The sequence below is a fragment of the Gossypium hirsutum genome, chromosome A13 (genome assembly GCF_007990345.1).
Source record: "Gossypium hirsutum isolate 1008001.06 chromosome A13, Gossypium_hirsutum_v2.1, whole genome shotgun sequence".
NCBI classification, from domain to species: Eukaryota; Viridiplantae; Streptophyta; class Magnoliopsida; order Malvales; family Malvaceae; genus Gossypium; species Gossypium hirsutum.
The window spans coordinates 20,581,910-20,604,778 of NC_053436.1; the positions used below are offsets into that span (position 1 = coordinate 20,581,910).

Genomic DNA, 22,869 nt, shown 5'->3' on the forward strand with positions numbered 1-22,869 from the left:
GACCTACTAAAATTATCGCTTGGATAAGAATATTAAACATAATTTTTATCAAAATTGAAACAAAGAAAGTTCGAGATTTCGGGATTTTTGGGTTTCAGGATTTTTGGGGCGTTACATAATGTATTTAGAAATGAGATAAATTGTGATGATTATGGTACATTGTTTTGGTATGTTTTGAATATGAAATTGAGAGGTTGAATGGTTATGAATAGATGGCATGATATGAGTATGAATCGGCATGTTTTAGGTTCCTTAAAGATGTACTAAAATGGTATCATTTGGGTTTCTTTGTGTACATGAGAGTAGGGTGGCAAATAGGCTTTTTAAATGGACTATTTTTGTTCACACCGGAAGAGACACAGGCGTGTGTCTCAGCTGTGTGCGACACACGGTCATGTTATACGGCCGTGTGTCCCCTGGGGTACCCTTCGAATTAAAGTCAGTATACCCTACAGTTTTGACACGGCCTAGACACACAAGCGTGTCTATTGGCCGTGTGTGGCACACGGGCTGGCACATGGGTGTGTGGTCAGCCATGTGACCCAAGTCAGTAACCACTCTAGATTTTACAAGGCCTGGCACCCACGGGCATGTCCTCGACTGTGTGGTATAAGTCAGCATGTATACCCTGTTTTCACACAGTCTGTGACACTGGCGTGTCTAGTAGTCGTGTGAGGCACACGGCTGTTCACATGGGCATGTGACCCTTATATCCTTAGAAATTTTTTATGTTTCCTAAATTTTGTGAATGTTATCGGTTTAGTCCCGAACCACTTCTAAGCATGTTTTAAGTTCTCGTAGGACCTTACAAGGGACAATGTGATTGATATGAATAGATTTTGACTATGAATATATGAATGAATGTGAATTGTGTGTGATTTTCGGTAATGCCTCGTAACCCTATTCTGGCGACGGATATGGGTTAGGGGTGTTACATTTAATTAGTATCAGAGCTACAGTTTAGTCGATTCTAGGACTAACATAGCGTGTGAGAGTCTAGTATATAAATTGTAATAGTGTGATGATTCCTGATTTTAAAAATGTGTTTATCATATAGTAAATGGATCTTGATCGAGCCGTAGCTGATGATCTGGAAAGTAATACGCCTGCTCCTGCTCAAGGGGCAGTGCCAGCTGATTCCAGGCTGATTATGAGTAACCATGAGGGAGAGGCTAAGCAAGCCTTCTTCTAGATGATGAATGAGTGGTTCATTCAGTATATTAGAACTAATCCAGCTACTCCACAACCTTCACCCCCGCATAATCCTTCACAAATTCCTGTCATGCCATAAGTTGTGAATCTGGTTCAATTGAGTAAGCCTCTGATTGATAAAATTAGAAAATATGGGGCTGAAGAGTTTCATGCTACTACTGATGATGATGCTGAGAGAGCTGAGTTTTGGCTCAAGAATATGATAAGAGTTTTTGATGAAATGTCATGTACTTCTAATGAATGTCTTAAATGTGTTATTTCACTTCTGAGAGATATGGCATACCATTAGTGGAAAACATTGATATCAGTGGTTCCGAAAGAACGAGTCACTTGGGAGTTCTTTCAGACTGAGTTTAGAAAGAAGTACATCAGTCAGAGATTCATAGATCAGAAATGTAAATAGTTTCTTGAGTTGAAACAGGGCCATAAGTCTATTACAGAATATGAACGAGAATTTGTGAGATTAAGTCAGTATGCACGAGAATGTGTTTCGATTGAAGCAATTATGTGCAAGAGATTTGAAGATGGTTTGAATGAAGATATCCGCTTATTAGTCGAGATTCTGGAAATAAAAGTGTTTGTCGTGCTTGTTGAACAAGCGTGTAAAGCTTAGGAACTCGGGAAAGAGAAAAGAAAAGCCGACTTGGAAGCTAGAGAGGTACGAAAAAGATCATCGAAAAAGTCATTTCATTAAGCATCAAAGAAATTCCAAGATGATTTTAGCCATTCAAAGGTTACTGCGGGTTATTCTTGACGTGATCGAGACAGACCACATGTGAGTTCAAAAGCTACCTCAGTAGCTAGTGTTGGTAACATCAGGCCTAATCAAACTGAGTGCAAGTATTATGGTAAATGACATCTCGATAATTGTAGATTGAATGATCGAGCTTGTTCCAAATGTGGATCATTGGATCATTTCATTCGTGAATGTTCTGAGTTAGCTGAGCAAGATACAGTATAGAATACGAGGCTGAGTAACATTGCAACTAGAGGTAGACCACCTAGAAAAATGGGTAATGTGAGTAGTAGCCAGAAGGGAACTAAAGACACTGCTAATAGATTTGAGGCTCGTGCACCTACTAAAGCTGATGCTATTCGCACTTGCGAAGAATCTTCGTCTTCAGGTGTTATTTTGGTACTTTAACTCTCTATGATACTATTGTAATTGCATTGATAGATCTAGGATCAACTCATTCTTATGTATGTGAAACTTTTGTATCCAGTAAGACTTTGGCTGTAGAGTCTACTGAATTAGAGATTAGAGTATCGAAGCCCTTAGGCAGATATGTATTGGTTGATAAAGTATGCAAGAACTGTCCGTTGATGACTAGAGATTCATGTTTTCTGACTGATTTGATGTTGTTGCCATTTGACAAATTTGATATAATTCTGGGTATGGATTGGTTAACACTGCATGATGTGATAGTGAACTGCAAATGAAAGACGATTGATCTGAGATGTCAGAATGTTGAGATTATTCGGATTGAATCAAATGATTTGAATGGTTTGCCAGCAGTCATTTATTCAATGTTAGCTCAGAAATATGTGAATAAGGGTTGTGAAGCTTATTTAGCTTATGTGCTTGATACAAAAGTGACTGAAAGGAAGATCGAATCTGTACCAGTTGTGTGCAAATATTCAGATGTATTTCCTGAAGAGTTACAGGATTTTCCGCTGATCTGAGAGGTAGAATTTGGTATTGAGTTAGTTCCGAGAACAACTTCTATATCAATAGCTCCATACAGAATGGCTCCAACAGAATTAAAAGAATTGAAATATTAGTTGCAAGAGTTGACAGATAGAGGATTTACACGACCGAGTTTCTCGCCTTGGGGTGCACCGATTTTATTTGAGAAAAAGAAAGATAGAACTATGAGAATGTGCATCGATTATCAACAACTCAATAAAGTGACGATCAAGAACAAATATCCGCTACCGCGAATTGATGATTTGTTTGATCAATTAAAAGGGGTTATAGTGTTTTCAAAGATAGATCTAAGATCAGGTTACTATCAGTTGCGAGTTAAAGACTCTGATGTGCCGAAAACTACTTTTCGAATGAGGTACGGACAATATGAGTTTTTAGTTATGCCTTTCGGACTAACGAATGCACCTGCTGTTTTTATGGATTTAATGAATCAAATTTTCATGTCGTATTTGGATAGATTTTTTGTTGTGTTTATAGATAACATCTTGATTTATTCCTGTGATGAATCTGAACATGCTGAACATCTGAAATTAGTGCTACAAATTTTACGAGATAAATAGCTTTTTGCAAAGTTTAGTAAATGTGAATTCTGGTTGCATGAAGTTGGTTTCTGGGGCATATTGTGTCAGCATCGAGTATTCGAGTAGATCTGAGTAAGATTTCAGCAATATTGGATTGGATCCACTGAGAAATGTATCCAAAGTCTGAAGTTTTCTAGGACTCGCTGGTTATTAAAGACAATTCGTAAAAGGTTTCTCAATGATTGCAACTTTGTTGATGAGATTACTTTAGAAAGATGTTAAGTTTGAGTGGTTAGATAAATGCCAAAAAAGTTTTGATCAACTGAAAGCTTTATTAATTGAAGCTTCAGTGTTAGTTCAGCCAGAATCGGGTAAAGAATTCGTAATTTATAGCGATGCATCGTTGAATGGTATGGGGCTATGTTTTGATGCATGAAGGTAAAGTCATAGCTTATGTCTCGAGAAAATTAAAGCCGCATGAAAAGAACTACTCGATGCACGATTTGGAATTAGTAGCTATCGTGTTTGCAATGAATATTTGGCGCCACTATCTGTTCGGTGAGAAATATCATGTTTATTCTGATCACAAGAGCTTAAAATACTTAATGAATCAGAAATATATGAATTTGCGACAACGAAGATGGTTGGAATTGTTGAAAGATTACGAGTTAGCGATTGACAACCATCTGGGAAAGGCTAATGTTGTGGTTGATGCTTTAAGTTGGAAATATTTGTTTGCACTTCATACGATGAATACTTATATGAATTTTTTATAACGACTCGATTGCAGCTGAGTTGAAAGCGAGACCGTTGTTTTTACAACAGATTTGTGAAGCTAAGAAAGTTGATAATGAATTGTTAGCTAAAAAAGCTCAATGTGATTTGAGTTCTAATTCAGAGTATCGAATTGATGATGATGACTGTTTAAGGTTTAGAGGCCGAACTTGTGTTTCGAAAAATTCAGAGTTGATTCAGATGATTTTAAATGAATCTCATAGTATAACAAAAATGTATAACGACATGAAACAACTTTAATGATGGCTTGGTATGAAGCATGATATCTCAAAATTTGTTTCAAAATGTTTAATCTGTCAGCAAGTCAAAGCTGAGCATCATGTACTGTCTGGGTTACTATAGCCGATTATGATTCCTAAGTGGAAGTAGGATAGAATCACGATGGATTTTGTATCAGGTTTTCCCCTATCTCCGAGTACTAAAGATGCGATATGGGTGGTTGTTGATAGACTGACAAAATTATCTCCTTTCATTCTTGTGTGTATAGATTTTTAGCTTGACAAGTTAGCTGAATTGTACATTTCTGAGGTTGTGAGATTGCACTGAATACCTATTTCTATTGTTTCGGATAGAGATCCAAGGTTTACATGCGTTTCTGGAAGAAATTGCAAGATGCACTGGGTACAAAACTACACTTTAGTACTACCTTTCATCCGCAAACGGATGGTCAATCTGAGCGGATTATTCAGATACTTGAGGATATGTTGAGATGTTGCATTCTTGAGTTTGAAGGTACGTGGAAACGATACCTGCCATTGATTGAATTGGCGTATAATAACAGCTTTCAATCGAGCATTAAAATGGCACCTTTCGAATCATTGTATGGTCGCAAATGCTGAACACATTTATATTGGATTGAGGTCAGTGAGAATAAGATACACAGGGTCGATTTGATCAAAGAGACTGAACAGAAAGTAAAGGTGATTCGTGAAAGTATGCAAGCAGTGTCAAATCGAAAGAAATTGTAAGCAGACTTGAAACGGAAAGATATTGAGTTTCAGATTGGGGATAAAGTGTTTTTGAAAGCATTTCCTTGGAAGAAAATACTCCAATTCAGTCGTAAAGGCAAATTAAGTTCGAGATTCATTGGGTCGTATGAGATTATTGAACGTATTGGACTGGTTGCTTACAAATTGTTGTTACCACCTGAGTTAAAAGATATTGATAACGAATTTCATGTATCAATGCTTCTACGATACCGATCTGATCCCTCTCATGTGATTTCTCCATCTAAGATTGAAATTAAGCCTGATATGACATACGAAGAAGAACTGATCCGGATTTTAGATCGCGAGGTTAAAGAATTGAGAAATAAGAATATTTCTTTAGAGAAAGTCTTATGGCATCGACATGGGATTGAAGAAGCTACGTGGGAGCCTGAGGATGCTATGGGAGCCCGAGGATGCTATAAGAAAGCAATATCCAAAACTATTCCCCGGTAAGATTTTCGGGGACAAAAATCCTTAAGGGGGAGAGTTGTAACAGCCCGATTTAAACTAAATCAGAATAGTGGTTTTGAAACCACAAATCTGAAGTCGTAAACTTATTTTAATATTATTTTATGTGTTTATAGCATGTGATTATATATGTGTGAAAATTTCATGAGCTAATTTTATCGTTTAATAGCTCAATTTGAGAAAAAGAACTTAATCGCGTAAAATACAAAAGTGGCATGCTATAATTTAGAAGTCTTTATTTGCTATGGTTTGTTATTAATGAGGTCCTTATGATGTTATTAACCCATTGATAATGTTAATGGGCATTAATGGGAATTCTATCATGAATTTTGGTGGTTTTAATTAATGGATAAAATGGTAATTTGATTATTAAGTTATTATAATTAAAACAAAATCAAATTTTGATTCATCTTTCATCGTACTTAGCTGAAATTAAAGAAGAAAAAGCCATTTTTCATGTTCTAAGGTTCGACCATTGATAAGCTTAATTGAGGTATGTATTTTGCTCGATTTTTGATGATTTTTATGTTTTTGTGATCGTTGCTTTTAGTACTAACTAGCCCATACCATAATTTCTGAACTTGTTGGTGATTTTGAAACTTTCCATTGATGAGTTCTTGTGTTTTTGAATGTTTGATGATGAATTATTAAAGCTTGATGATAGATATCTATGTTTTGTAAAGTGATTTTTAGTGAAAATGCTTAAATAGGATTAAATTGTGAAAACTGTAAATTGAGGGTTTAAATTATGAAATAAATGAAAATATGGGCTGCTAGGGACCTATAAAGAACTCAGCTAAGCATGAGTTTTGTCAAATTTTGTGAATTTTGTGTATTTATGAAATAGGGACTAAATTGAATAAATGTGTAATTTTAGGGGCTAAAGTGTAAAAATACACAAATATGTGTTTGAGGTTGAAATTGAATGTGTTGATGAATAAAAGGGTTAATTTTGAATGTATATAGATCAAGAACGAAAGAAATCAGATTTAGATTGGGAAAAATAAAAGTTATCGAATAGTCGTCCCGTCCGTTTATTCCAACTACGAGGTAAGTTCATATGCAAATAAATGTATTTGAATTGATTTATTCATACTTATATGATATTGAAATGTAATGAATGGCCATGGAAGATGAATATGTGAAATTGAGAAAGCATCGACAGTGTTACGACGTCTGAAAGTCCCGTACGAACCATAGGAATAGAATAGCATACATTTGTCATGACATAGGATTCTGAGATGTGATACATGTAAGACCATGTCTGGGACATTGGCATCGTATATAATTTCGTATAAGACCTTGTCTAGTACAATGGCATCGATATTTGATAACATGTAAGACCATATCTGGGATATGGCAATGTACCAGTTTTACGAGTTATTTGAATATCCTTATCAATTCTAAATGGTTCAACAGGCATTATCGAGAAAGGGATTAATATGTGACTGAGTATCCGATTCAGGTACGTATAAAATGTACATGTTATTCAAGAATGAAAGGTGAGTATGTTACAAATGATGACATGTGAATTATAAGAGAATGAAATATGATTATATGTAAGTGAACTATGAACAAGTGAACTAGAGGTGATTTATGAAGTGAAATTGTGATTTGTATGATCTTTCTATGGATGAATTGGTTTAAGTTTATCTCATGTGTTATGATTATTTTTCTATGGCTTACTAAGCTTTTAAAGCTTACTTTGTGTGTTCTTTCTATGTTTTATAGATCATCAAAGCTAGCTTGGAATCGGGGATTGTCAGGAAACATCATCGCACTATCGATCATCTCGTTGGTATTTTTGGAAGCTTTGAATTTATGGTATGGCATATGTAGGCTGGTGTCATTTTGGTATATTTTGAGTTGTGATTTCAACCATGTAATATGGCTTGTAAATGTTAGTATATGGCCATTTACATTGGCTTGAATTATATGCGTGATAAATGATATATGAGATGTACAATATGTTCTAAGTGTTGGCTTGTTTGGAATTGTTGTTTTTTTGATTGGTTATTAATTCTGGTAATAATGTTAGGAAGTTGGCATATTGTGGCTTGATTTTGAGATGACCATATGGTATATTAAGTGACATGAAATGGATGATAGGTTGATGAGTTGATGTATCTGGAAATGAGATAAATTGTGATGATTATGGTACATTGTTTTCTTATGTTTTGAATATGGAATTAAGTGGTTGAATGGTTTTGAATAGATGGCATGATATGAGTATGAATTGGCATGTTTTTAGTTGCTTAAAGATGTACTAAAAGGGTATCATTTAGGTTTCTTTGTGTACTTGAGACTAGGGTGCAAATTGGCTTTTCAAATGGCCTATTTTTGTCCACACGGGAAGAGACACGGGCATGTGTCTTAGCTGTGTACGACACACGGTCATGTTCATGGCCGTGTGTCCCCTGGGGTATCCTTCGAATTAAAGTCAGTATACCCTACAGTTTTGACACGGCCTAGACACACGGGTGTGTCTATTGGCCACGTGTGGAACACGGGCTGGCACATGGGTGTGTGGTCGGTCGTGCGACCCAAGTCATTAACCACCCCATATTTCACATGGCCTAGCACACGGGCATGTCCTCGGCCGTATGGTGTAGGTTAGCATTTATGCCCTATTTTCACGCGGTCTGTGACACGGGTGTATCTGGTAGTCTTGTAAGGCACATAGCCTGTTTACTCGGGTGTGTGACCCTTATATCTTCAGAAATTTTCTATGTTTCCCAAATTTTGTGAATGTTATCGTTTTAGTCCTAAACCACTTCAAATCATGTTTTAATGTCTCGTAAGACATTACAAGGGAGAATATGATTGATATGAATAGATTTTGACTTTGAATGTATGAATGAATGTGAATTGTGTGTGATTTTCGGTAATGCCTCGTAGCCCTATTTCGGTGACGAATACAGGTTAGGGGTGTTACATCCTAAATCGATTAAATTGCAGGTTGCATAATAACCCTAACCAGTCTCTGTTATCTGCATAGTTTTTAGATTTGTGTGATTAAACTGTTTCAAACCTAACACGTCCCTGTTGCCTCACACGAATACTAAGAAACCCTTAGTAAATAAGGATCAGTAAAATGCGGATTTACTAAGAAAAGGATTCCGAAAGGAACTAATGTGGTTTCCAAACTCATTAATGATTGAGTTGCAATGGAATGTTTTTCCGAATATTATTAAGCATGTTGATAATAAGTTAAGTTTAATTAAAGAAACTTTCTTAGTTTATTTATGTTATAATTGTTTCAAATTGTGTTTAATTTTTCTAAAATCTATTTCATTCATATAGTTTGCATACTTAGGTTAATTTGCATTAGGGATCATTGCATTTAGTCGAATATATTTTAATCATCACTTCTCAACTAAATTGTGTTATATTTACCAAATTGTTAATATAATTTTACAAATTAAGTGACTTAGAACAAATACAATCCCTGTGGAGACGGTAACTCGATACTTACTTATTACTTGATAACAACTGTATACACTTGCACAAACCTATGCGTTACAAGTTTTTGGCGCCGTTTTCGGGGAATGTCAACTGTTGCCATAGTCATTTCTTTCGTGAAATTATTTATTTTCAATTTAATTTATTTCTAAAATTACTAACTTATTCTTTTTAATTTTGTGATTTTCTTTCAGGTGTTTATGAGCATAGATTGAATTATCGATTTACTCCCTGTGGACCCTAAAATTGAGCGAACTTTCAGACAAAGAAGATGTGAACTAACAGCTCAAAGACAATCGAGATGGACCTTGGAAATCAAAATCAAGACCAAGGTAATGAAGCCGATCATGTACAAAATCCTATCCTCGTTGCTGATGATAGAGATTGATGCATTAGACAATATGCTGTGCCCGTTTTTAGTGAGTTAAACCCAGGAATTAGAAGGCCAGATATTGAGGCAAACCAATTTGAATTGAAACTAGTGATGTTTCAAATGCTCCAAACAATGGGCCAATTCAGTGGTATGCCCACAGAAGATCCACATATTCACATTCGATTGTTTATGGAGGTGAGTGATTCATTCATGATAGTCGGTGTGACTGAAGACGTACTGAGGTTGAAGTTGTTTTCGTACTCGTTGCAAGATTGAGCACGAGTATGGCTCAATTCATTGCCACCAAGTTCCATATCTACATGGCAAGAATTGGCAGAGAGATTTTTGGTTAAGTATTTCTCGCCTAGCAAAAACTCTAAGTTGAGCAATGAGATCACAACCTTCCAATGATTGGATGACAAGTCTTTGTATGAGGCTTAGGAGCGATTCAAGGAGTTACTGTGTAGTATCCTCATCATGGGATTCCTCATTATATCTTGTTGGACATATTCTATAATGGTCTCAATGCACATACAAGATTGATGGTAGATGCTTGTGCGAATGGTGCAATTTTGTCAAAGTCTTATAATGAGGCTTATGAGATCATTGAGAGGATCGCGAGTAATAACTATCAATGGCCAACAAATCAAATAGCTTTAGGAAGACGTGTAGCCGGAGTTCATGGAGTGGATGCCCTCACTTCGTTATCAGCTTAGGTATCGTCTATTTCCTCTATGTTAAAATAGTTTACCGCCTATAGTACTAATAATTTTGCAGCTCAGCCATCAAGTTCGTACGAAGTAGTTTATTGTGTGTATGCCAGGAAGGTCATTCTTTTGAGAATTGTCCATCAAATCCTGAATCAGTATACTGTGTGGGGAACCAACATCAAAATAAGAGTGGACAAGGACCCCAGTCCAACTTCTATAATCCTTCATGGTGTAATCATCCTAACTTTTCTTAGAGCAACCAAAGAAATTGACAAAACCACAATTTATTGCAGCATAAACCCAACCAATCACAAACGTTTAATCAGCAAGCTCCAAAACCACCTCAAGCTGAGGCATCAATAGTTTGGAGAACTTGTTGAAAGCATACATGGCAAAGAATGACGCTTTGATCCAAAGCCAAGCAGCAACACTGAAAAATTTGGAAAACCAAATGGGTCAGTTAGCCACAGAGCTTTGTAATAGTCCACAGGGAAACTTGTCGAGTGATACTGAGAATCCAAGAAATTTGGGTAAAGAACATATCAAGGAAGTGGCATTGCGGAGTGGTAAAATTCTGGAACCCCGATTGATTGATGTCGAAGATAAGCCCGTTGAGAAGAATCAACTAGCTATTGAAATTCTTGCACCAAAGGAATCAAAATCTGCAAAGACTGACAAGGTATATCCTAACTTAGTGAATTCAGATACTTTAACATCTTCATTGGATGCAGATTTACCTACTTAGAAAAGTTGTACGGTTCAACCGAAAGTTCCATCACCTCTATATCTGCAAAGATTGCAGCAACACAAGCAGAAACAGTAGGTGCAATTCAAGAAGTTTTTGGATGTTCTAAAGCAGTAAAAAATCAATATTCCGTTTGTGGAGGCTTTAGAGAAAATGCCAAATTATGTGAAGTTTATAAAGGATATACTGTCCAAGTACCTTGACAAAGGAGTACAGTGCGTTCCTGCAGAACAAACTGCCACCGAAATTGAAAGACCCAGGAAGCTTTACTATACCCTGTAACATTGGTGAATCTTACTGTGGTAAAGCGTTGTGTGATTTAGGAGCAAGTATCAACATGATGCCTAAGTCTATTTTCAAGATTCCAGGGATAGGTGAAGTAAGACCTACAACTGTGACGCTTCAACTAACGGATCGATCATTAGTATATCCCGAGGGAAAGATCGAGGATTTTTGGTTAGAGTCGATAAATTTATTTTTTCTGTTGATTTCATTGTCTTAGATTTTGAAACAGATAAGGAAGTGCCAATCATCCTTGGGAGACCTTTCTTAGCAACGGGAAGAATGTTAATTGATGTGCAGAAAGTTGAACTCACCATACTAGTTCAAGACGATCAAGTAACCTTTAACATTCTTAAAGCGATGACATTTCCCAATCCAGCAGAAGAGTGTTCAGTTATAGAAGAGATAAAAACCTTGGCTTCTATGGCAAGCAATTTTGAACAAGATCCATTGGAGAAAGCCTTAGATCTTGACCCTTTAGAGGATGAAGAAGGTGAAGAAAACATGGCTTTGATGGAAGCCAACTCGAGAAATTTTATTCAATCCACACGGTTTTAACCATTGGAGTTGGAAGTCAGAGAATTTGTGCAACCCAATTTGTCAATCGGAAAACCACCTAAACTCTAACTAAAGGTACTTCCTTCCCATTTGAAATACATTTATTTAGGTTACTATTCTACTTTGCCCATGATTATTGCAGTAGAACTGACGAAAGATCAAGAGAAGCAACTAATTGTTGTTCTAAAGAAATTTAATAAAGCAATTGGTTGGACCATAGTTAATATTCAAGGTATAAGCCTTTCTTTTTGCATGCATAAAATTATTTTCGAAGAAGGTGAAAGAGCTCGAATTGATGGGCAAAGGAGACTCAATCCTATTATGAAAGAAGTTGTGAGAAAGGAAGTGATCAAATGGTTAGATGTAGCAATCATCTATCCTATTTCAGATAGTTTGTGGGTAAGTCCGGTACAGTGTGTGCTGAAGAAAGATGGAATCATGATTGTTGAAAATGAGTGTAACGAGTTAATTCCAACAAGAACTATTATTGATTGGAGAATCTGTATTGATTACAGAAAATTGAATAAAGCCACTTGGAAGGAACATTTTCTGTTGCCTTTTATGGATCAGATGTTAGATTGACTGGCATGTACCAAAGTTACAGTATTTACTGACCATGTGGCCATTAAATACTTTTTCATGAAAAAAGATACGAAACTGAGGCTAATTCGTTGGATCTCTTGCTCCAAGAATTTGACCTTGAGATCCAAGATAGAAAAGGTGTCAAAAATCAAATAGTTGATCATCTGTCGAGGTTGGAACAAGATGAGGGAACTCGATCATGTGTGCCTATCAATGAGGATTTCCCAAATGAGCACTTAATTGAGGTAAATCGAATTCATGAAACACCTTGGTTTGCTAATTTTTCTATCTTGCATATGGAATAATTCCTCAAGAAATGACATACCAACAAAGGAAAAAATTCCTTCATGATAGTCGGTATTATTTTTGGTAGGATCCGTATTTGTTTAAACAATGTGCAGGTAATATAATCTGAAAGTGTGTAGCTGAAAGCGAGATTGCTGAGATCTTGTCTCATTGCCATTCATCTTCAAGTGGGGAACACTTTGGTAGTTCACGTACTGCAGCAAAGATTTTACAAGTAGGTTTCTTTTGGTCTACGCTATTTAAAGATGCTTATACTTATGTGAAGAACTGTGATAAATGCCAAACGACCGGAAATATATCAAGGAGGAATGAGATGCCCTTAACAAACATTTTGGAGATTGAATTATTCAACGTATGGGGCATTGACTTCTTACGCCCGTTTCTTTCTTCATATAGGAACAAATACATCTTAGTTGTTGTAGACTATGTATCCAAGTGGGTTGAAGCTGAAGCATACCCTACAAATGATGCAAAGGTAGTCACGTGATTCCTACATAAGCATGTGTTTACACGATTTGGGACACCAAGAGCTATTATTAGTGATGAAAGTTCTCACTTTGTGAACAAATGGCTTAAGTGGTTACTTGACAAACATGATGTGAAGCACAATATTGCTATTGCCTATCACCCCCAGTCCAATGGGAAAATTGAGAAAGTGAACCGTGAAATCAAAGGTATCCTTAAAAAGGTAGTACGCCCTAGCAGAAAAGATTGGTCTCGAAGGCTCAATGATGCATTATGGGCCTATTGAACAGCATTTAAGACACCGTTAGGAATGACTCCTTATTGGTTAGCTTTTAGGTAGGCATGTCATTTGCCATTAGAGTTGGAGAATAGAGCTCACTGGGCGTTGAAGCAGTTGAACTTTGATATTAAGCAAGCCAATGAGAGAAGGATGTTACAACTTGATGAGTTGGAAGAGCTGAGGTTGTTTTCCTATGAGAATGCCAAAATGTGTAAAGAAAGATCAAAGAGATGCCAAAATGAGTTGGAAGAGTTCGAAGCTCGAGCCCATTCCAAAAAATGAGTTTACATTTTTTTCCTTAGCCTGACCTGATTTATGAAAGGTAAACTTGAGCTTGACCGGACCTGTCCATATTTGATTTTTTAGATTGCTTTTTATTTAAAAACATTTTTTTAAAACAATTTGAGAAATGATATAATGAAATTCTTTGATTGGTTTTTCTCAGAGAGAGAAATGCTTCGTTTTTTTTTACCCATGGGTCTAACAAAACCAAACCATTACACAATTAACAATTCCAATTAAATTAATATTTTGTACTATTTAAATATTCAAATTGACTAGAAAATTGAATTTAATAATTTAAATGGTACCGTAATTTATTTAATTAAATTAAATATTAAATATTAAATAAATGAATTTAATAGAAATTAAATAGAATAAGAATAAAATTTAATAGTAATAGAATTTTCTAATTTCTAATTCAAATTTTGAATCCTAAAACTAAAATAATAATAAATAAATAGAGAGTTCTTGTTCTCATTCGGAACGCCGCGTGATCTTTAACCAATTTTGCACATCAATATAATTACTGGGAGTAAGTGCTATAGCCTAGCCTATTTCCAATACTCAGCGGCTTGATCAAACCAAGCCTTCACTATTTCAGAATCCCCCTGTCAAATGGCTTGTTCTCCCCAGTCAAAATAGGTAGTTCAATTCCTTCCCTTAGAACCATACTTGAAAGTTTCCTACCTCATACGGTTCGATAATCAATTATTTTGGTGTCCCATTTTTTTACCCTACCATATATCCAATTGAATGTGATTTCTCATAAATCTATCTATTTATCTCGGGTTAACCAAAAGAGCTTAATTACATGAGTTTCAAACTCTAATTTGGATGCACTAAAACACGCTAAAATAAAAGTTTTCTAACACATTAAAAATAAATTAAAAGTGTTTATATTAAAAAAACACTACCATAAATATAAAAAAAAATTATCGTATTAAAAAACACAAATAAATATTAGAAATATTCTATTATATTAAATATAATTTTTAAAATTTTATATTTTGGGTTAGGTTATTTAGAAGGGTAAGTTTTATTTTTTAGGTTTTGGGTGATGGGTTTTATTATTATTGGGTTAGTAATTTAATATAATTATAATTATTTAACATATACAATTAATATAATTTTTTTATAAAATAATATATTCAAGGTTTAGACCAAAGAATCTTGCTCAATACTGGGCCCATATAGAAAACAAGTCTTAAATTTTACTCAAGCCCATTTTTTGGGTCTTGTATTTTGCCCAAATCCTCCTATTTTTTGGGCGGCTCTTCGGGATTGATCAAGTGGCTCGACTCGTGAGCAAGTCTACTACCACCCCTCCAAATTTTGCCATTAGTAATTTACCCATTTTTTAATTATACGACATTAAATCAACAAGTGTTAGCTGCAATGGTAAGGCACATTACTCTCCCAAAAGAGAACATATATTTGAACCATAGAGACAACATTGTTAAAATAGAAAGCCAAGATCCCTAAACATAGACCGTAAAATAGATATGGAAACTACCAGATAAAATAATTTCATGACATTAAAATGATTATTTTTCAATTATCAAAAAATTAAAATTAACTTTTAAAACCATTACATTTTAAGTATATCAATTTTGATCTCAACCCAAAATTTCAATTCGATTAACCTAAATCCAAACTTGACCTAATTATATTTTATCATAAAATTTTAACGACTTGAACTTTACCAACTAGAACACAAAATTTACTTGAGCCTAAATTAATTCAATCCTAAAATCACCGAACATGAAATAATTCAAAAAAATAACCCAAAATAATTTAAAGTGAGATGATTTAACTTTAACAACATGAATGGAAAATCTAAATGACCTAAACAAAAAATGTCTAGCACAAAATAATCGGAACTCAAAATTTACTTAATTTCAAAATAATTTGAACACAAAATAATTCTAAAATTTTAAAAGCTCAATTCATATTAACCCAATTTAAAATCAACCGACTCACTCACACCACCGAGAGATCTAATTACTCCTCATTAATTCGATATCCTACCAATTTCCTTTGTTTAAAAGTTAATATATAGAGAAGTAATTGAATTTTGTAATTTGGACCTATTTGATACTTCAAATTTCTGTTTTAGACTTAATTAGTATCTAAACTTAAAAATTGTAAGTCAATTTGATATTTTTTTAAGGTAGAAGATTAAAATAATTAAAATACGTTTATGTGACACTGACAACTAATAACATAATGACACATGACAGTCTCAAAATTTTCATTGATAACCATTTGTGTCGGTTCATTTCAGACATACTTTTTAAGTTTTATATATATTTATTTTTTTATAACTTACCAAATTTTTATATTATTATTTTGAAATTTAAAATATATAATATCTAAAAAATAAAAAAATAAAAAAATATTAGAAATATTATTTGACACAAGAATGAATTTGGACAACTCGTTGTCTAGATATATTTAAACCTAGATAGCCATTTGTCCAATTTCATTCTAAAATGTTTTATTTAATAAATTTATATTTCTTAATTTTTTCATAAATAATCATATTTTTATATTATTAAATTAAAAATAACTATAATTTGATATTTTATAAATATGATGTTTTATACATTTTAGATTTTATATAAATTTTATTTTAAATGTTTGTCTAGATTATTTTGTAACCTCCCCAACCCGACCTAGACAATATATCTGAATTCAAAAGACTACATTAGCCACCAAGATGGCCTAGCAGGGTTATCGGAGCTTTTGAAAACAATTCCTTTAAAACATTTATTTGACTTAATAAAAAACTTGGTTTAAAAGACGTTTCACTATTCCTCGATGTTTTAATTATCATCTAGCAACTGAAAAAAAAGGGCATGTACTTGCATATTTATTAAAATCGGGGTTCATGCGTACTAATTAATAATCAAAGCATAATATTTTAAGAATTCAAATAAAATGTCATGGAAAATAAAAAAATCTAAGTCGTTAATCTCATGCCACAATTTGAATAAATTATTACAGTACTTAAATAATAAAATAAAATAAACCAAAAGATTAAACCTTAATAAATTGAAAATAAAATAGGCAGTGTCGAGACCCTCTAGATGTAGTGCCTGCATCCTAAACTGGTGGGCTATCTGTAAGGATGAAAATTTAAGGGGATGTAACACCCCTTACCTGTATCCTAGACTGGGACAGGGTACGAAGCATTACTAGATTTAAACAGAATCAAACATGCAAAACCGAGCCATAAAATTTCATTCAATCTAAAATCCTTCAAAACAAGATAAAATGTACCTATTATGGACCTACGAGGCCCAAAACCTACCTTATTGGCGGTCTGGGACTAAACCAAGTACTTACAGAGATTCCAAGAAAATTTCTAGGTTAAAGCCTTACACGCCCATGTGGAGGCGTTGCACACGCCTATGTGCTTGGGAACACGCCATGTCCCACACCTGTGTTGAATTTTTGGATTTATTATCTATTTCGAACCTATAGGGGTTTTCACACGACCATGCACACGCCCGTATCCTTTGCCCATGTCCCTCACACGGCCTGACACACGCCCGTGTGGTAGCCCATGTGACTTTAGTGAGCATTCTATTTATGACGTCATCGTACAAATTTGAGGCACACAGCCAAGCATACATCCGTGGCCAGAGGCCGTGTCCTACACACTATTGAGACACATGGCCGTGTCTCTGCCCGTGTGTTTACTACCATGCATGTTAACCTAAAATTCAAGGTGCAGGGGACACACGGCTGAATGACATGCCCATGGGGCTGACCGTGTGTCAAACACGGCCTAGACACATGCCTATGTGTCTACCCATGTCGACCATTTGGAGACTACTCTCCAAGCCATTGGTCACCCTTAAACAATCATACACTCCCATATGTTCAATGGCATATCCCATAACATATTTGGACAATTAAACATGCAACATTATAGCATCACTATGACTCCTTTTACATACTAGACCATTGGTATTCACACAAACTTATCTTTTAGTCATTCCACACCAATTTCATGGTTTACCATACTCCTTATTATTATTCCATTATGAATGCTAAATCATGCAACCACATACTAGCAATTGAATAGTCATCCATCAAACCAACACATACACATCTTAGTATGCATGTAAGGATAAACTTAGGGATACATCGTATTCATTAATATAGACCAAATCACATGGCCACATACAAAATAATCAATGCCCAAATGAGCCATTATACTTAGCTACTTTAACATGACACATATATACACAAAATAGACAAGTTTCCTATACATGCCATGCCCAAAATAATTAACCATTTTTATACCCAAATTTCTTGAAGATAGTGTGATCCGAGCTTCGATGTCCCCTGATCCTTCTAGCTAGCTTGACATATCTCCAAAGAAGGGAAAAGAGAGGAGGGTAAGCTATAAAGCTTAGTAAGTACATATACAAATAATCTACATTTTGCAACGATTGAATACTTAAGCATAATTGTTTATCCATTATGATACTTTTCATTATGTCATACATATACCTACCTTCCCTATTCATATGCACATGCTTGTCCAAATACATATCTTTTTCATATACTAAGTCCCCATAGGGTTTTAGTACGTACCTGTTCCATCCTGCACACACATGGCCTACTTAAATTTTACTTCTAGAATTCATATTACTTTACCTATTGAACACTTGGAATATGATTTGAACACACGGAAAGAATGCACCGAAGTGCCTGAACGTAGCCTTGGCTACCTGACAGAAAGTGCACTGAAGTGCCTCATATCACAGAATCACATGTCGCTCTCAACGGGGCTACTCAAAGAGCTAAAGCGTATCCGAACACTACTCAGGATACCTAGCACCCGGACCCTAGCATGTATCATATATCAATTGAGCTCATACAACACATAACTATCCTAGTGACATGTCACTTGTATCCTCAACTATTCCTAAGGTTCAAACGAGATTTTAGACATCCAAACCTTTATCGAGCGTACTCACATAATGGTTTCTTTCGCATGGGCAACGTCTCATAATCATATAGCAAAGCATCAAAACATGTTATATTGTCAACATAACCAAGTAAGCATATTAAGCATACATATATCAATAAATCATTTAATAACAATAATTAATGTATTTATTTGCATATGTACTTACCTCGATACAAAATATTAGAAATCGAGCCTAAACCTCGTAAACCTTGCTCTTTCCTCGATCAAGGCCCATATCTCGATTCTATTGATCTATAAATAACAAATTTAGCTCGTTTAATGCATACATTACTTAAAATGACCCAAAAATTCATTCTTGGGTAAAATAGTAATTTTACCCCTATACTTTCATATATTTGCAATTTAGTCCCTAGGCTGAGATAATGCAATGTATGGGATTTCTTGCTTACCCAAGCCTAACCAAACATTTTTCATGTTCATAACAGCCCACATTTTTCCTTCATTTCATATTTTCCTATCCTTTTCTACAACTTTTACAAAATAGTCCCTAAAGCCTTTTCTATGAAAAACTACTTAGTAAAAGTTGTTTACCATCCTTTAAACTCCCATATCCCTCCATAAATCATCAAAACATAAACTTCTCATGCATGGGTAAATTTCTAAACATGAGCACTAGCATGAAATATGGGTAGAAATAGAGAGAGTAAGTTACCGAGATTTCAAATATACGAAGAACATTAAAAATGGGCTTGGGAGTACTTACTATTGAGCTTGGAAAGCTTGAAAACCCTAGCTATGAAGAACCCTAATTTTCAGCAGCAACATGGAGAAAATGAGCTGATTTTTGGCTTATTTTCCCATTTTATTTCATTTATAAACCAAATGACTAAAATGCCATTAAAGCCTTTCTTTCAAATTTTACCATACAAGCTCATTTTTGTCCAAAAACTTAAAAATTGGGCAAATTTCTCTTTAAGATATCCTAATTAATAATCCAAAGCAATTTCATACAAATTGCTTCTAGAACACAAATTTTGCAACTTATTCAATTTAGTCCCTAATTTCCAATTGGACACCTTTTACTTAGAATTTCTTCATGAAACTTTAACACATGCATATATTCATATTTAAAATCTCTTAAAAATCATAAAATAAATATTTTAACATCAGATTTGTGGTCCCAAAATCACTATTCCGACTAAGCCCTATTTTGGGATGTTACAGGGGAGGTGAGCTTTGACACTCAGTGTGAGTCCATTTACAATAAAATCAATGTGACAATTATTAAAACACATAAATTAACATTGCATAAAATAATCATAGATAGCAATTCAATTCATATTATCTAATTTTCAAGTGCAACAATCATTAATATGTTAGAATCACAGTAACAGTTTTCAGACTTAACAAAATTCTCAGATTTGCCCACAATATACATATTCATGCACATATATACACATATTCATGCATACATATCATTACATAATTTTCCAGATTTGTAAGCACATGATTTGAACAATGCCATACAGTTTCGGATTTAAACAAAATAAATCCTACCACACCGCTATACACCATATTGAGAGTTATCCAGAACTCCCTTCTCCAACGCACGAGGATGTGGATAAACCACTATTGGTTCGTAGATAATAACTGTCATTTGGCTGTGGACACACTAGTCCCCACAATTGGAGTCTTCGTTTGGCTATGGGTTCATAACAAAAGTCCTGCAGATGAAACCTTTTTTTTTTGTTGTAGATTTTACAACATAAACCCGTCGTTGGAATTGACCTTTAGTTGTGGGTTCACAGTAGTACCTGTAGATGTAATCTACCTCTGGCTATAGGTGCATAACAATTTTCAAATAAGAACTATCACTTGGCTATGACTTTGCATCGCCATTTTTCTTATAGATAGACTACTTGTTCTTTCTCCGTACATATCGTCCCAACCAATGCAATGCATTATGACATATTGAATTTAGAAAAAATATGATACTCTTTAATCTACTAACACATGGAAAATTAGTAGTGTAGTTATGCTTTCTCATGTATTTAGTTTTCAGTATCATAGGCATGTCATTTCATGCAATCAAAAGTATAGATATAATAGTAACATATATTATTCATAATTCATATAATTACCTTTAGCATTTTTCATTCCCCATGCTTAGAATCATATTTTCATAGAGATTTTAGCAATTAAGCCTCTTAAAGAGCCCTTGATCGGCCACCTTAGAGAGCTATTAGCAAAGGAGCAAAGTGAAGGAATGAAGGAGCCTCGTCGGTCAGAGTCTTGGGTGACAGCCACTTTGATTTGGGTTTAATCTTTCTTTTCTTTGATTTAATCTGAAAATGTTTGCTATGTGTTCTTTGTTCTTGTTACAACAATGTTAGCTTAATTTTATTTAAGCTAAGATGATTGCTTTGATTAAATAATATTTATTTGATTCATGCTTATAATGTTTGTGCCTCAATCGATCATGTTTTCAATTAAAATCAAGTCTGTATTTAATTCATACATGATTGAAATGCACCTGAATTAGCTAAGCGATCTTAAGTAGACGATGGCTAGTAGACACATAATTGAGGCACATACTAAAACCACATGGCCCAGGTGTCTTAGCATCATCACAGCTCCACACTGTATCTCTAACTTCTTCTACAATGAAAGGTTGTTCAAGCCACAATCCTTCCTTCTCATACATTCGTTTGAACTCCAAGTTTAAACTCATGCCCCAATCTCTTCTAGAATAGCTAAAATGATTAATAAAATTCTAAAAAACTTTTTTCTTTAAATTCTTAGGATCCTTACACCAATTTGATCCAAATTTAAGGCCATGAATCGACTTTTTCTTTGCTTTTATTTTCACTACTTTATGAAAAAAGTCGCATTTGCATCACCTTCCTTTAACGACAGTGCTCTAGACTTCTAGTGCCATACTGATTCCCCAACCTTTCCTACATCTCAAAGCTCCACATTCAATCGTTGCACCTTATTCAATTCAACCTCATTAAGATTTCTACTACTCCCTATTTCATCCCACTCCACTATTTTCCTTTCAATTTATTTTATTTTTTAATCAACTGAACCACCTATTTTACCATTCAATTTTTCAAAGTTGTCTTCAACATTCTTAGCTTACTAGGCATCTTTGTGTTCTCCCCTCTCATTCCATCCCAAACATCTTCAATTACTTTATTACAATCTTCTTGATTGAGCCATGCATTAAACAATTTAAAAGACCTCAGGCCACAATGGACTAAAGAATTATATAATAGAATCAAGATATGATCAGACACTGATCTATCATATCCATATTGGATAAGATCATCAAAGAAAACCAACCAATAATCATCAACAATGAATCGATTTAGCCTGCTCATCTTATTATTCAGACCAAACCACGTAAATCTCTTCCCTGTAAGCGGTAGATCCACCATTTTGCTTTCATCAATAAAACTGTTAAAGGGCTTCGAACTAATCAGTAATCCTACACAGTTGCTTCTTTCACTCCTGATACGAATTGAGTTAAAATCACCTCCCAAGATCCAAGGGCTAAGGAACAACCCCTTCAACCCACATATCTCCTTCCAAACCATATTTTGATTTGAACAACCATTTGAAGCATATACGTTTATTAATGTTGCTGCCATATCCTCCTTACCCCCACTTCAAAACATCTGTGCTTTGCTTGAAGTGAACTAACCTTATCTCCCTTCTAATATCATTAATTCCTCCACCACTTCTTGCTCATCGCCCTTAATACTAAGACCGAGCTTTTTACCAACATTCCATGCTTTCATTGCCTCCCTAAGAATGACCATTTTCCTGTTGCTAATGTCTAAATCTGATAGTGAAGCATTCACTACGTTTTTTTTCCTTATCTCCAATACCTTTTCCTTTCTGTTTCTTTATTGCCCTGTCTCTCTTTCGCTTCTCAGTTAGTGAAAGAAATTTATCTTGAATGTCAAACGTCGATTGGATCTTCCTACTATTTGAATTAACTTTCTTACAGTTTTGAGACACTGGTTGACTTACTACTATATCTTTAGCCTCTTCGACTGGATGGTTCCCCTTGCTTGTCTTATTTGAATTTTCTTATTGAAAAATTGACTGTAATTGCTTTTTATTTGTAATAAAAACCACCTCATCTAAAAGGCCATTATCTTTCAAGCTTGTCCCT

At 34.7% G+C, this 22,869-nt stretch overlaps 1 non-coding gene across 1 annotated transcript; it reads right to left on the reverse strand.

Annotated features, from left to right (window-relative positions):
• Positions 1-9,906: 9,906 nt before the first annotated feature.
• On the reverse strand, positions 9,907-10,012 carry LOC121212965 (small nucleolar RNA R71). The gene has a single exon (XR_005908335.1). It is a non-coding gene; the product is annotated as a small nucleolar RNA R71 (small nucleolar RNA).
• Positions 10,013-22,869: the final 12,857 nt, after the last annotated feature.